Source organism: Ixodes scapularis, unplaced genomic scaffold, assembly GCF_016920785.2.
Source record: "Ixodes scapularis isolate PalLabHiFi unplaced genomic scaffold, ASM1692078v2 PGA_scaffold8__174_contigs__length_109621045, whole genome shotgun sequence".
Taxonomy (NCBI): domain Eukaryota; kingdom Metazoa; phylum Arthropoda; class Arachnida; order Ixodida; family Ixodidae; genus Ixodes; species Ixodes scapularis.
Window position 1 is genome coordinate 64908045 of NW_024609883.1, and position 13097 is coordinate 64921141.

The 13097-nt window shown below is 48.2% G+C and overlaps 1 protein-coding gene across 2 annotated transcripts in view; it reads right to left on the bottom strand.

Moving 5' to 3' along the window:
* LOC8038748 (cAMP-dependent protein kinase type II regulatory subunit) overlaps positions 1 to 13097 on the bottom strand; it is a 199943-nt gene that overhangs the window by 89792 nt on the left and 97054 nt on the right. The gene's annotated exons all lie outside the window — the stretch shown is intronic.

Here is a 13097-nt window from a genome sequence, read left to right on the forward strand (position 1 = left end):
TGGAACTTATTCGAACTCGAACCCCGACAGGTTCGCGACTATAGACGCTTTGCAGCAGCTGTGCATGGGCGCCGCCATAACTGACCTTTAGTTTTTGTTTCCCCTTATTACGTTTACTTCACTTCATTATTACCATAGCAGGCCAAGTTATTGCCATCCTAGATTTTATTCTGTCTTCCTCCCCGGCAATGGCCTTTCTGGATCGAGGCTCGTCAACACCCGCTTCAGTGGCTCGGTATCTCGGTAAAACAAGAGAAGGTCAGCAATGGCGGCTGTATTCTGGCGCGTGTGTAAAGCGTCTATAACGGCTTACAACGGAATAAGTATACTCTAAGAAATCTGGAGGGATCGTCAGCGTCACAGCACAGACCGTTTTTAACGTGAAACGTTCTTTGGCTATAGGTATTCGACATTTCGTGAGGTTCAGACAAAAGCGTGGCCGGTAGGCTCGACGCTAATTGGTCGACGGGTGGGAGAGGAGGAGTGAGGTGCTCGACGCTGATTGGTTAACGAGGATGTCATGTGACCAGAAGGGTTGGCGGAGGGGAGCTCGACCACTTGTGCGCACTGAGGGTGAGGAGGAGCTCGCGAGTGTGGAAGGCTCTGGAGGATGGCCAGGTTTATCCGCCCAATTAGCGGTGGTATCGCTCCATTCGAGGAACAACTATCAAGTGTTACACATGGTACGCGTTAAACTGTCCGATTAAGAGCGCCGTGAACGTGGGCGTCTGGCAACTCAGAATATCGCTAAACGTTTGTGATAACGTTTCGCGGATGCAATACAATTACCTGGCAATTTGCCAGAATCTTTTTTTAGGTCTACACATATTTCCAGCCGCTTCATTAGCCGAGCTTTCTTCCGTAGATCGCAACGATGGGCTCTTCCAGTGCTTCGCGAAAAAATAGACGTTCCAGAGATTTCTTTTTTTTTTAGAGTGTATACACCACCGTACGAGACGTTAGCGAGAATTTCATCCGCACCGACACCCCCAAGCAGCTGCGCCGTGCTTACACTCCAGCGAAGGGGCGACTCCAACCGTATACCCCCTATATATCACTTTTCCCGACGAGAAACACGTTCTTGCGCTCCCGCCATTCTCGGAAAAGAATAAGGCCCAGTAGCGAATGTGTACGAGATGTCAGGTGCGCGTGTGAAGAAAGGAGGAGGGCTATACTAAGCGGCGCTCCTGGTCACGGCCTCCCATGTTTATACTCGGACAAACGTGCACCTGTTTGTGAGAGCACGTATTACGCGCTTGAAACTGCTATCAAACGTGCCTCGGAGACTTTGGCCGCAGCTGGCCCTCGAGTGTGTACCAACTGTCTTGGCTGTACGAAACCATAAACGCTGTTTACCAACAAGTCCGCGTTCGCCCCCGCTAGACTCGTACGCGCTACTTATTACAACTAATCAAATTATTGGTAGTCGATTAGTCTTTGGAGTAATTTCTTAAATATTTTAATACAATTATTCCTGTACGGTACACTCTTTACAAGCAATCAAATAACTTGTCATCGATTACTCTTTGGAGTAATTTTGTTATTCATTCGAATACGTATTAAAAAAAAGTAATCCCGAGAGTATTTTCATTCCTTTTGCAAGCACTAAAAATAGTCGTAACCGCTACTATTTTCCCCTGTCCTTTCTAATAGCGCCACTTTGGTTCAACCAAGATATTGTCGCGAAGTTTTGCTCGAGCGAGTATTTCGTCTAGCTTCACTTTATGTTTTTGCCTTTTTCGAGAGTTCTTTCCGTCTACACGGGACGGCTGTTGGATTCCGCCGGGGTCGGGGGACCCCAAATGGGGGAGAACGTGAGCGCTGTAACACTATACTTGGTTTACAGAACCCCGCGTTGGAAACGTTTTGTCTTGTGTATGTCTGCATTTGGGATCTCTACTTCGGAGGTGGTTTTGCGCTGTGTATGTGTAACTTCTCTGTCTGCGTACGGAGGTGCTTTCTGTTGTTTATGGCTGCTCTTGTCAGCTTCGTTTGGAATGTGTTCTGTCTTGTGTATGCGCATGTTTTTGGAATGTTCGTATTTGCTTTGGGCTCCGAGCCTTTTGATTGGTGCTAAGAAAACCCCTCTTGATTGGTCCTTCTCAAACTTTCTGATTGGTGGACTGGAGGACCCCAGAATGCTGGTGAACTGAATATAAGCGGCCACCGAAGGACTGTTAAGAGCTTGGCCCCCGGATACCAAGCCGTGAACATCTCCCTGCCTCTGGAAAGCCAACCTGCACGTCCGACCCCCCCTTCGGCTGTGGAGCCGTCCGCCCGCTAGCTCGCAAACTTGGTCCCCCTTACGGCTGTGGAGGAGTTCGGCTCGCCCGCCTTTGTGTGGAACTGTGTTTGTCGAGTTTGGCTGTGGTCGGGGCCCCCGCTGAGGGTGTGTGTGGTCAGGGAGGACGGCAGGGAAAGTTTCCAGAGGTTAGGATTGTTCCCCCCAACATTTATAACGAATTGGCCATATCTGTTGTAAAGATTTTATATCCTATCACTTAAATAAAATGTTGTATTTGTTAATATCAGCATCTTTCATCAACGGAGAAGAAGACACCTATTATTTTTTTCGTTACAATATCATCGAACCGAGTTTCCGACAGGAGAATGTTTCACTAAACTTTGGTGAATTTTAAGAAGTATAGGTAGTAATATACGTTGATTCTAGCTCCATAATGGACAACACGGACAACACCATGTCCCGGATAAAAGCGTACCTACGCTTAAGCGGGCAGGATTGTATGAGAGTTTTTTTCTGAAATTAAATAAACTTATCTTAACAGTTTAAAGACCGGCGGAGAAAGGCGTCGTTTTGAAAATCTGAAGTAATCGAGAAAGTTAACGATCACTTTTTCAAGTAACTGCCAATTACTTTTCTTTCAATTAATCGAGTAATCTAATTTATTACTTTTAACCGTAGAGTCATTGTAATCGATTACTGTGTGTGTGTGTGTGTGTGTGTGTGTGTGTGTGTGTGTGTGTGTGCGTGTGTGTGTGTGTGTGTGTGTGTGCGCGTGTGTGTGTGCGTGTGTGTGTGTGCGTGTGTGTGTGTGTGTGTGTGTGTGTAACGCGTACAAGATTGGCTTCCATCTGGTGTGGGCACTGCGCAAGCGCAGAAACCACATTCGCGTCAGACGACACTTCTGCGCAAGCGTAGTGCCCATCGACAAGAGCGCCACCACAATGGCGTGACGTCAGGCAGTTGAGTTTATGACATATAAAAGTGTTTGTTAGCATTGTCACGAAAACTAAAGCTTAACCTCACATCTTAATACACGTACCGGAAGTACACTGCACTACGCTTTTCTGCACTGGTTGCTGGAAGCGCAGGTAAATCGAACGAGACTACAGGGACAAAAGCATGTAACTTTTTTTCAAAGCATGAAATGTTTTTGTAACGCTGCCTCCCCCACCAATGCCAAATCTTGTCCGTCCGTGCGTTTTCCGCTAAATTTAGCGGGGAAAGTGGCGTCACGTGACGCGTTACATGACTTATACATCTTGGGGAAATTACATGACACTTGACTTCCACGTAAACTCGGTTTCCCCGCTAAATTTAGCGGGAAAATTCACGCCTTGTGGCCAAACGACAGCCTTCCCCGCTAAATTCAGCGCGAAACTGACGTCACCTGACCTATACAAACCACACAGTTTCCCCGCTAAATTTAGCGGGAGAATATACGCCACCTGACACACCAATTCCATATAATGCATTTGATGCATTATATTACTTAGACGTAAAGATCGCTGCCAATATTTTTTACCCGTTTTCTGTACTTACACAAACAAATATCTTATTATTATTTTTGTGTGCGATAGAAAAGAAGAAAAACAAACTGCCTTTATTGCAAAAAAGACAAATACAGCACCAAAACAGGCAACTCATGAAATTAACTTTTTTTCTGGTTTACACAAAGCTGTAAAAATGTATATTCTGCGGTGTTTTCGTTGCCTGAGCACTAACCATTCTACCGGAAAACTGATCTTTTTCTTTTTTAATATTTATAGAAGTACGTTTTTAAAAGAGTAACCTTAATAACGAGGAGCGAAAGTACGCAGACGAGCCCGTTAGGAAACAACATAATCGAAATCCTGAGACAAAGAGAAATAAAATAAGAGACAAGACTACGCAGAAATACCGGAATTTTACTTGTCAAAGGGTTTAGATTATGACGGAAACGTAATTAAGGTTTCGTGTGCCCCACGCAAGGGGCTGGTCTACTGTTGGAAAAACAGGACTCGGCGGTTCTATCGGTTGTGTCTTGTTTACTTCGCATACGTTTTGGGTTCTGTGACTGAAAAAAAAAAATGAAACTTTTAATTAATAGCCCGCTCGAGGTTATTAATTAAAACAAACGCCGCGTGAAAAAAGGGAGGCTTCCCGTAACTTAGAATTATAAGACAATAAAAAAAAGCGTGGCAAATCGCTGGGCTATTGTGTTGCATACGTGAAAGGTTCCAGCATCGCGTGACATCAGGCCATGTGAAGCAAAAAGCGGGGAAATTGAATTGGTCAGTAAGTCACGTGACGTTAATTTTCCCGCTAAAATTAGGGGACAAACGAACTCGCCGTATAGGTCACGTGAGATCAGGTCACGTGGCGTCGGTTTCCCCGCTAAATTTAGCGGCGAAACTAAATTGGTGCGTATAGGTCGCGGGACGTTATAACATTCCCGCTAAATTTAACGGGGAAAGCTGACGTCATGTGACCCGATATGCCAAGCGATCTATACACCAATTCAACTTTTTCCGCTAAATTTAGCGTTTAAACTGAATTGCTGCGTTATTGCGTTACGCAACGCGCGCGGTGTTGCATCACTGGACGTCGCAGGCCACGGCTTCACGAATTGCGACTTCACAACAAAATAGGTGTACCTCTAAAGCCGCGTTTACGCAGCGGCGGATCCAAGGGGGAGGGGGGGAGGGGGAGGAGCGAAGGGGGCGGCCGCCCCCCCCCCCCCCCCCCCCCCAAAAAAAAAAAAAAAAGTCGACCCCTTCCCTTCCCCCTTCTCGGAGGGAAATTTGACATGGGTCGGATTAGAGGGTCGTGCCACCTAAATGGCTTTTGTCCCCCTTGAAGATTATATTGCCCCGAGGTTCACACAAAGGAGACACATCACTCAGGAATAATCAATAGCAAGGCAATCCGAACCCAGACGCATCCAAGGGAACGACAGAGTGCGCAGTAGGTATTTCGGAAAAACGTGAACCCACAACACAGACAGATCAAGGTCAGTCGGTTTGGTTTGGGCGGGCATGTTGGTGCGCCATATCAGTCTGGTGTTGCCCACTGGATTGGTGTGTTAGACGGTTGTTACTTTGCAAAGGCAGAGCAGACTGCGTCCTTTCTTTTTGTTCAGCTCCACCTTTAAAGTACACGAAACAGTAACTTGAAAGTAATTTCGTTACTTTTATGCTATAATTTTCAATTGCGATTCATTCCTTTCGTTTAGTGGTAATTTGTAATGTAATTTAGTTACATGTCAGTCATTTTTAAAAAAGTAATTAGTAATGTAATTTAATTACAAAAAATGAGTAATTTTACCAGCTCTGGACAGAGGCGTGCATGCCTCGCGCACGGATACGTGTATGGAGCGGAAAAGAAGACTGCAAAGACACGCGCAAGGAGAGGGGCAATGCCCGCGATGGTTGGCCAACAGGATGTTCCATTGTCCTCTCGCAATGCTCGATGCCGCAGACGCGAGTCGGAGCCCATATAAACGCAGCTGCGAGGTGCGCGTTGCGGCAACTTGTATACGAGCTGCGTAGATTTCCAACCTTTCACACCCTGTCTGCATATTTCGCGGACAAATCGCTCGCGGGCAAGCCGTCTCCGGTACTTCTAACACAAAATGCGCTGTATGGCTGGCACCTAACCCTATCCGGTTCGGTGCCAGCAACGGAAGTGAACGAGCCGACTGCCGGCCGCGATCGCTGACGCGGCGCTCATCTGCTCACTAATTGGACATCGTCTGCGAGCCGAACGTCTTCCTCGAGTCACTCCGAGTTACTCCCGGCGGGGGTAAAACATCGCGGTGAAACACCACCACTTCCAGAAAATTTGATCAATGAAAACAGTTAATGCGCAGAAGGTTAGGGCGCAAACGAGCTGGTGATGGTTAAACATTATTTACTAAAACGCCGAAACTGGCGCGAGAATTGGGACAGACAACAAGCACAAAGTCTCAATGACTTTGTCTTTGTCCGTTTCTTCTCGTCCCAGTCTCGGGGTTTTAGTCAATAGCGAAAATGGTTAATCGCGCGGAGATTCTGAACGTTACGGTTATTGCTCTTCTTTAGGCGCGTTGTCGATTATATTTTTACCAGAAACGTCAAATCCTTAGGTGTAGGAGACTTAAATACAGCAATTAATGTTCGAAAACGCCGCCTGACGGCGCCCCCTGGTGTCTATATTCCAAGGCGCAGAAGGAGGGGCGTGTCACGATCTTTGATTAGGTTTTTAATAGGGAAGTCGACCGCGTCCATAAATGTAAGCTCTTTTTTTTTTTTAGCTTGTAGATGGAGTTATCACACTCCAGGATAGCAGCAAAATTTGACTTCGCGACTGAGTGAGTGGTAAGCTTCAGAGGGAGCCACTGGAACTAATTGGCCGCAATTGGCCGCAGTCCGGTGCAAATCAAGTGACTCTGTGCCAATGCGCGCGAAGAAAGCTTGTTCAGCAACTGGCAATCCGAAACCTGGAAGACTCGTCCGTCACGCTCGAGGTAATCAATCGATTAACTTTCGGTGCTTTTCCTCGGGTTGGATAACATAACCATTGGGGGAGGGGAGGGGGGGGGGGGGGGGGGGGGGGGAGGTCCCGTGAGAAAGAACGAGAAAGAGAGCGACAGCAGAGCGGAGAAATAAAGCAGACAATAAAGATTGGGCGTTGCAACACACTAGAGTGTGCAGGCGACGTTGAGAGAGCGTCGAGATTTCGCGTCTCCTTGTATCGTAGTTCTCCGTGTCTCGGCGTTGAGACCACGAGGTTGTGCGTGTTCGTGTTTGCCGCGACGACCTGAAGTTGTTCGCGGGTGCCCGTACACTTCGTTCATTTCTATATAATGCGTGACGCCGGAAATTTTGCGCAACATAGATTTAGAGAAAACGCTAAATATACGAACCTCGCGGGTGACGTTTTCCTGCCTCGCAAGGCGTCGCCAGCGCTATGCTCCCGTCGGGACCACCGCGGCCGGAACGCACGGGACCTTTGCCTTTCGATTATTATATTATATCGAAGGACACAGCCGAAGATCGGAACAATGACTGCCAGACCGCACGCCCATCCGCAAATAACTTCGTCACTTTTTTTTAGGGGCGAAGCTCCTTAGGGGCTAGCTATGTCCGTATGTCCGTCCGATGTCCGGCGTCGGGTGCTCGTGCTCACGAGCACGTGAGCACGTGCTCCCGTGCTCGTGTAGGGCAAAACAACAACAACAACAATAAAAAAACATATTTCCACGTGGTGAATGATGTTGATTGGGGCGAAGCTCTGGCGGTGCTTGTCTGCGTAGACGCTGAGCCGCAGCATGCCGAGCCTTTCGTTCGTTTTCATCCATGTCAGAAAGAGAATGTGTAATATGGAACGTGGTTATATACGCACTTGAGCATTTCATCGCAGCGTGACATGGATGAAAACGAACGAAAGTATGCTGCGGCTCAGCGTCTACGCAGACAAGCACCACCAGAGCTTCGCCCCAATCAACATCATTCACCACGTGGAGATGCGGTTTTTTTTTTTTTTTTTCTTCGGGGGTTAGCAAAAGAAGCGTTGGATGACCTTCGGATTGTTTGCTTATCGGCTCGTTCGTTCACTCTGGTGTGTCTTTATTTCCCGGAAAGGGACTGGGAGACCCAATCGCGGCATTATATGGACTCTGGCAACGCCGCGAGGACGAAAAAAGATATTATGGCAAATGGCTAGGCATTTGTGTTGCATACGTGAAACGTTCTAGCATTGCAGACGCTTAGATGATAACCCGAGTTTTTCCAGAGGCCTACGTTCACGGTGCTTTTTCATCGGATAGTTAACGCATCCAATGCGTACACTTGATAGCCGTTCCTATAGAACGAACCGACACTACGACTAATCGGGCCGATAAACCTGGCCATCTTTTTATATAGCCTTCCATCCTCTCGAGCTGCTTTCCCTCAGTGCGCACAGGTGGTCGAGCTCCTCCTCGCCTACCTCACTCCTCCTCGTCCACCCCTCAGGTCACGTGACACCTCCGCCTCCCCTTCCCCCGGTCAACCAACCAGTGGCGAGCCGCGCGGCCACGCTTTTATCTAGGCTTCACGAAATGCCGAACACATAGTCAAACAACGGTTCACGTTAATGTGTTTAAAAGTAGAAGGAAAAAAATATCAGCCCCCGCTGTGACAGTGAACATGTCGTCAGCACGCGTCGCCTTCGCTAGCCGTTTCTCAACTGGCGTCTGATTGGCTGTGTGGGAACGTAATCCCACATTCGTTTTATCGCTCGTAAATTACTCCCGAGGCTCTAAACTCGTCAAACACAAAGTTGGGGCTGAAGTTCACGGAACGCGCCATTTGCACTATCACGACGATGACTTGCGCTTTTGTCGCCAGCGTCCAACCGGCACGCTCCGTCGGCTCCAACTCTACGCCTGAAGAGTTTAGGGCCCCTGGGGTAGCCTTTCTTCGTTCGAACAGTCCATATCGTTACAAACCCTCGCTATTGGAAGAAAAAAGTGACCGAATTTCTTTCGTGCGCATATTACATTAATCCGGGCTCACCCAGGATCTTCGTTCTTCCGGCTCATCACGTTTCTTGTCGCCTCCATCATTTCTCAAATACGTAGAGCCCCTATTTTCCAGAAATAACGCATTCAAATACACTCACCCCTTCCATTATGCACCTCCGATTGGAACAGCCTTCCCTCGAGCTCGGTGGCCAATAATAACTGTACTAAGTTCTAGCAGGAAGCTGTCACATTTTCTTTGTAATGTCTATGTAAGGATGTTATGCATCTCTCCCCCAATTTTTACTTAAAAAAAAAAGTGCGTTTGATTATTTAAGAAAAGCCTCTTTGATCAGCCGATGATATTGCGGCATTTGTTGATAACAAGGCCGAAGGGCCCATCCCGAAGCGAGAAGCGTAGACCCAATAAGCCCTACGCCTTCCCCAAACTGTCAGTAACTAGAGTGAACCATATGGCTCGGCTGCAAACAAGATATCGCGTCTGGAGCGCGCCTCCAGCCAATCCCAACTCGTCGAGGAAGCAAGATGGCGCCCGTGTCACGCCTCCAGCCAATCGCGGCCAGTCACGGAAGCAAAGACGGCGACCGGGTTTTCATTTGACCTGCGATACACTGACAAGACTCGAGTGACTCCACGAGCACAACAAGAGCAGAGAGAGAGAGAGTCACGGAGGTTACCTCGGCAGTTACGGTCGTCGTCCGGGAAGTCGTTTCAAGACGTTCACGTGCGGTCACGCCCACGCTGCCTTCGCTCTGAGGCGGCGGTGTATTAAGGTCGCCAACATTACAGGTAGACGCACATCCTTGGGCGGGAGTTCTCGAGGCGCTTTCGTCCATAGCGCCGTCGACTCCGACATTCCGGGACGACTGGCGATACCACCCACGCAAAAACGCACGAAAAAAAAAAAAACTACAATTTTTTCTTTTATGTTAATAATTGTAATCGTGTTGCGTTTATACAGCCGGGAGTGAGTCAGCCTCAGGGGGCATCTGGTGTCTCAGCTGTAGATGAGAAATTTAGCCGCTGCAGAGCACGGGCCTTGGATAAACCGTACTTAGCCGATAGGTCACACGGGTATCCGCAATCGCAGTTAGGTGTGACTGCTGTCACACTTAACTGCGGTTACCCGTGTTGCTATAGGGTATAGTTAGCAGTAACTGCTAACCTTATACTTAAGCGTAACGGCGGATTAGGATACCCGTCGGGCACACTTAACCGCGGCCAAGTCTAGACCTCAGTAACACTAAACTGCGGTAACAAGTGTCGAATAACTGGGGTAATACTGATCTGGAAACTTTCACGGTTTCCGCTAGTAAATTTAGTCACCGCAAGTGGCACTGACCCATGCAAAAAAAGAAAAGAAAAATAGAAGCCAGAATATTGTTTTCCTAAATCTTCAATATTTTTTTAAGCGGATGGTTAAGCAAGCGGTCCAGTATACGAAATAATAAAAAAAGATATACTTTTTATAACCCACGCGTTTTTTTTTTTTTTTTTGCGTGTTTCTAAGCGGGCGTAAATCACCATGGCGGGTCATTTTTATTTAGTGACAGATCTTGCATATTAGTAGCATTAGCGTCATCGGAATGCTGGCACACTTTAAACGAACTCTATTGGCGACGTGCGGAATCAAAAGTGTCGCTGTGGTCGGCCTTCCACCATTGGCCGAATGCTGACTATGACGTCAGCAAAGGTTTTCTTATGAACAGAAGTAAGAGGAATGTAAGAACTCCCATTTTCAAGGTGTTGGTAGTGTTGCTTTCAAAGCGCTATGATCTCAAGTTTCCACCATGCTAATTACAAACACCGTCGAACTTGTTGTTCGTAAGGCAATAACGTCACGATAGGAAACCATAGGAGGGCGCCACCAAAACATCTAGCCGCTAATAGGAAGTATTCATTGGCGGCCATAGCTGTGTACACGACTGCTGAGCGCGGGCTGATGGCGAGCTTCCACAGTTCTCTTGTAACGTGCATTCCGCACCCTCAAGATTGCAGGTCTTAGCAGCCTATTAATGTGGGCTCGTTCAGAGCATGCGCTCTAGACATCACCCACAAATATGGCGCCCAGTGAATACTTCTTATACGTTAGTTTCTCTCGGTATTTTTGGTCCGATCTGTCGCTTGCCTTCGCACACCTAGCCCTGGAACATGCTTATATATATGTGCCTATATGTATGCGCCAGACATAGCTCAGGCATTAAAAAAAAAAAAAAAACTTTACTTAAAGCAATTACACTTTTATATTGTTACTATTCTACGACGAACAGACAAAATGCAGGCGTGTTTTCACCATATGCAGGAACAAGAGTGCCAGAGAGAGTATTCACTGGACGCCATATTTGTGCGTGCTGTTTAGAGCGCATGCTCAGAACGAGCTCACATCAACAGGCTGCTAAGACCGGCACTCTTGATGGTGCGGAATGCACGTTGCAAAAGAACTGTGGACGCTCGCCATCACCACGCGCTCAGCATTCGCGCACACAGCACACAGTATATAGACTGGCCACTGTCTGCTTCGATTTGAAAGCGTAAAGCCGGCATCACACAGAAGACAGTCTGCAAACACGAGTGACCCCAATGTCCGTGGTTCGAATCCCGCGTGTCAATCTTTATCCTCGAACTCTATTGCCCTGGGGCATTCGAAGCACGGATCCCGCGGTGACTCGCATTCGAATCTGAATGCGGAGCGTCTTTTGTACGATGCATAAGCAGTGTGACCCCGGTTTAAGTCACGGAGGCCGGTGCCGGCTGAACCTCTAGCGTACATAATAATAATTCTATGTCGCGTCCAACCTATCCCATCTGTGTCTCCCATTCCATCTCACTGCGACGACGTCAAAATTCCAGTGCACGGGCTTTCGATTATCCTAGGTGACGTTGGCCCTCCCAGCCCAGACCTCTCTACACGTGCAACAAAAACACGATTGTACGAGCCGCCGCTGTCACTTCGAACAAGACTGCGTGTTTACGCGAGTTCATCGAAGCATCCCCGAGACACGCTTCAGCGTCCACTACGCACGTCCGCGCGACAAAAAAGCGCCAAGCAGCTAGCGTTGACATCCGATCCTCGGGGTGTGTGTTTCTTCAGGAGCGACAGGCGCAGGAGTCAGTCTGGTGGATCCCACGTCAAACAACGCTCACCTCAAAGTCGACGCGACACAGAGTCAACGCGTCGCTCGGAGACGGATCGACGGGAGGGGCGAGGGAACAATGCACGCTTCTTGTCGTCGCGGCGAGGAATGTCGGGTCGACAAACACGCCGACGCGATAAGAGAAGACCCACACAGGAGCCGCGCCCTTGAACTGTTCCCCGCGACGCGGTGGCGAATCGAATCCGGGTAGAAATGGAGAGAGAGGAAGGAATGAGGGCGCACGGGGACATCAGCAATGGACGCTGGCGTTCGTACGCGTTCGAGCAGTGATCCACTAGGCATTCCAACCAGAGATCGGCGTTCTGACGTCCCCGCACTCTCTTATCTCATCCTTTTCCTCAATAGAGAGCTTTCCAAAGTCACGTGCTCGTTGTTCAAAGGTCCAAAAAACACTGTACAACGGCGAAGCGAGCGACACCAGAGAATAGGAGATCCTAAAACTGCATAAGATAGAAATGAAGTGTCGTTAGTAGAGTTTCTAAAGTTCCAACATTGGCGGTGTCCTTTTGTGTCCTCCATTGCGCGGGGATTCTACAGTTTCCAACAGAGGACACGCTTTCAAAAGATGTCTACCCGTACAAAGCTACGTTTTTACGGTGCTTCGCTCTAGACTACGTCGAAACGCGATAGCATTTGCGTGTGTCTCTTTCGTGAAGGACGCATTCCGCTGATTGAAATGTGGGCCGGTATGCAGTGGGAAGGTAACAGAAAAGCTAGAAAAAGTCGGATGAAAAGCTGTTGACGTGTTATACCCTACGATGACTTTTTTCAACAACTTTTCAACAAAAAAGCACTACAGATCTTTTGGTGTGTTTTTTTATGAGGGATAACACTTATTACAAACCGCTTTCGAACGCATATGTACTCTACAGGAAGCCGTGGAATCCTTGCACATGGGCGGACACAAGCGCGAGTTCCTCGCGTTCAATTACACAAGCCCTCGTGCAGCGGCAGCTACTGACAGGGTGTCGGTTGGTTTGCCATCGGGCTCACGACTTCGGGGGTCCTGGGGTCAAAAATCTCTTAAGCAGGTTCCTCAATGAAATACGACAGCATTGTGCACCGTACTTAACTTGCAGGCTCATAAAAGCCCAGGCGACTAAAGGCCTGGTCGGCTTCACGAAGTGCCAGGCGCAGCTGGCATTGAGAGGCGCCCGCATACACCGATCCCGTCAGACTGGTTGTTTGCCGATTCAGCTAATCGACGTATTGACGA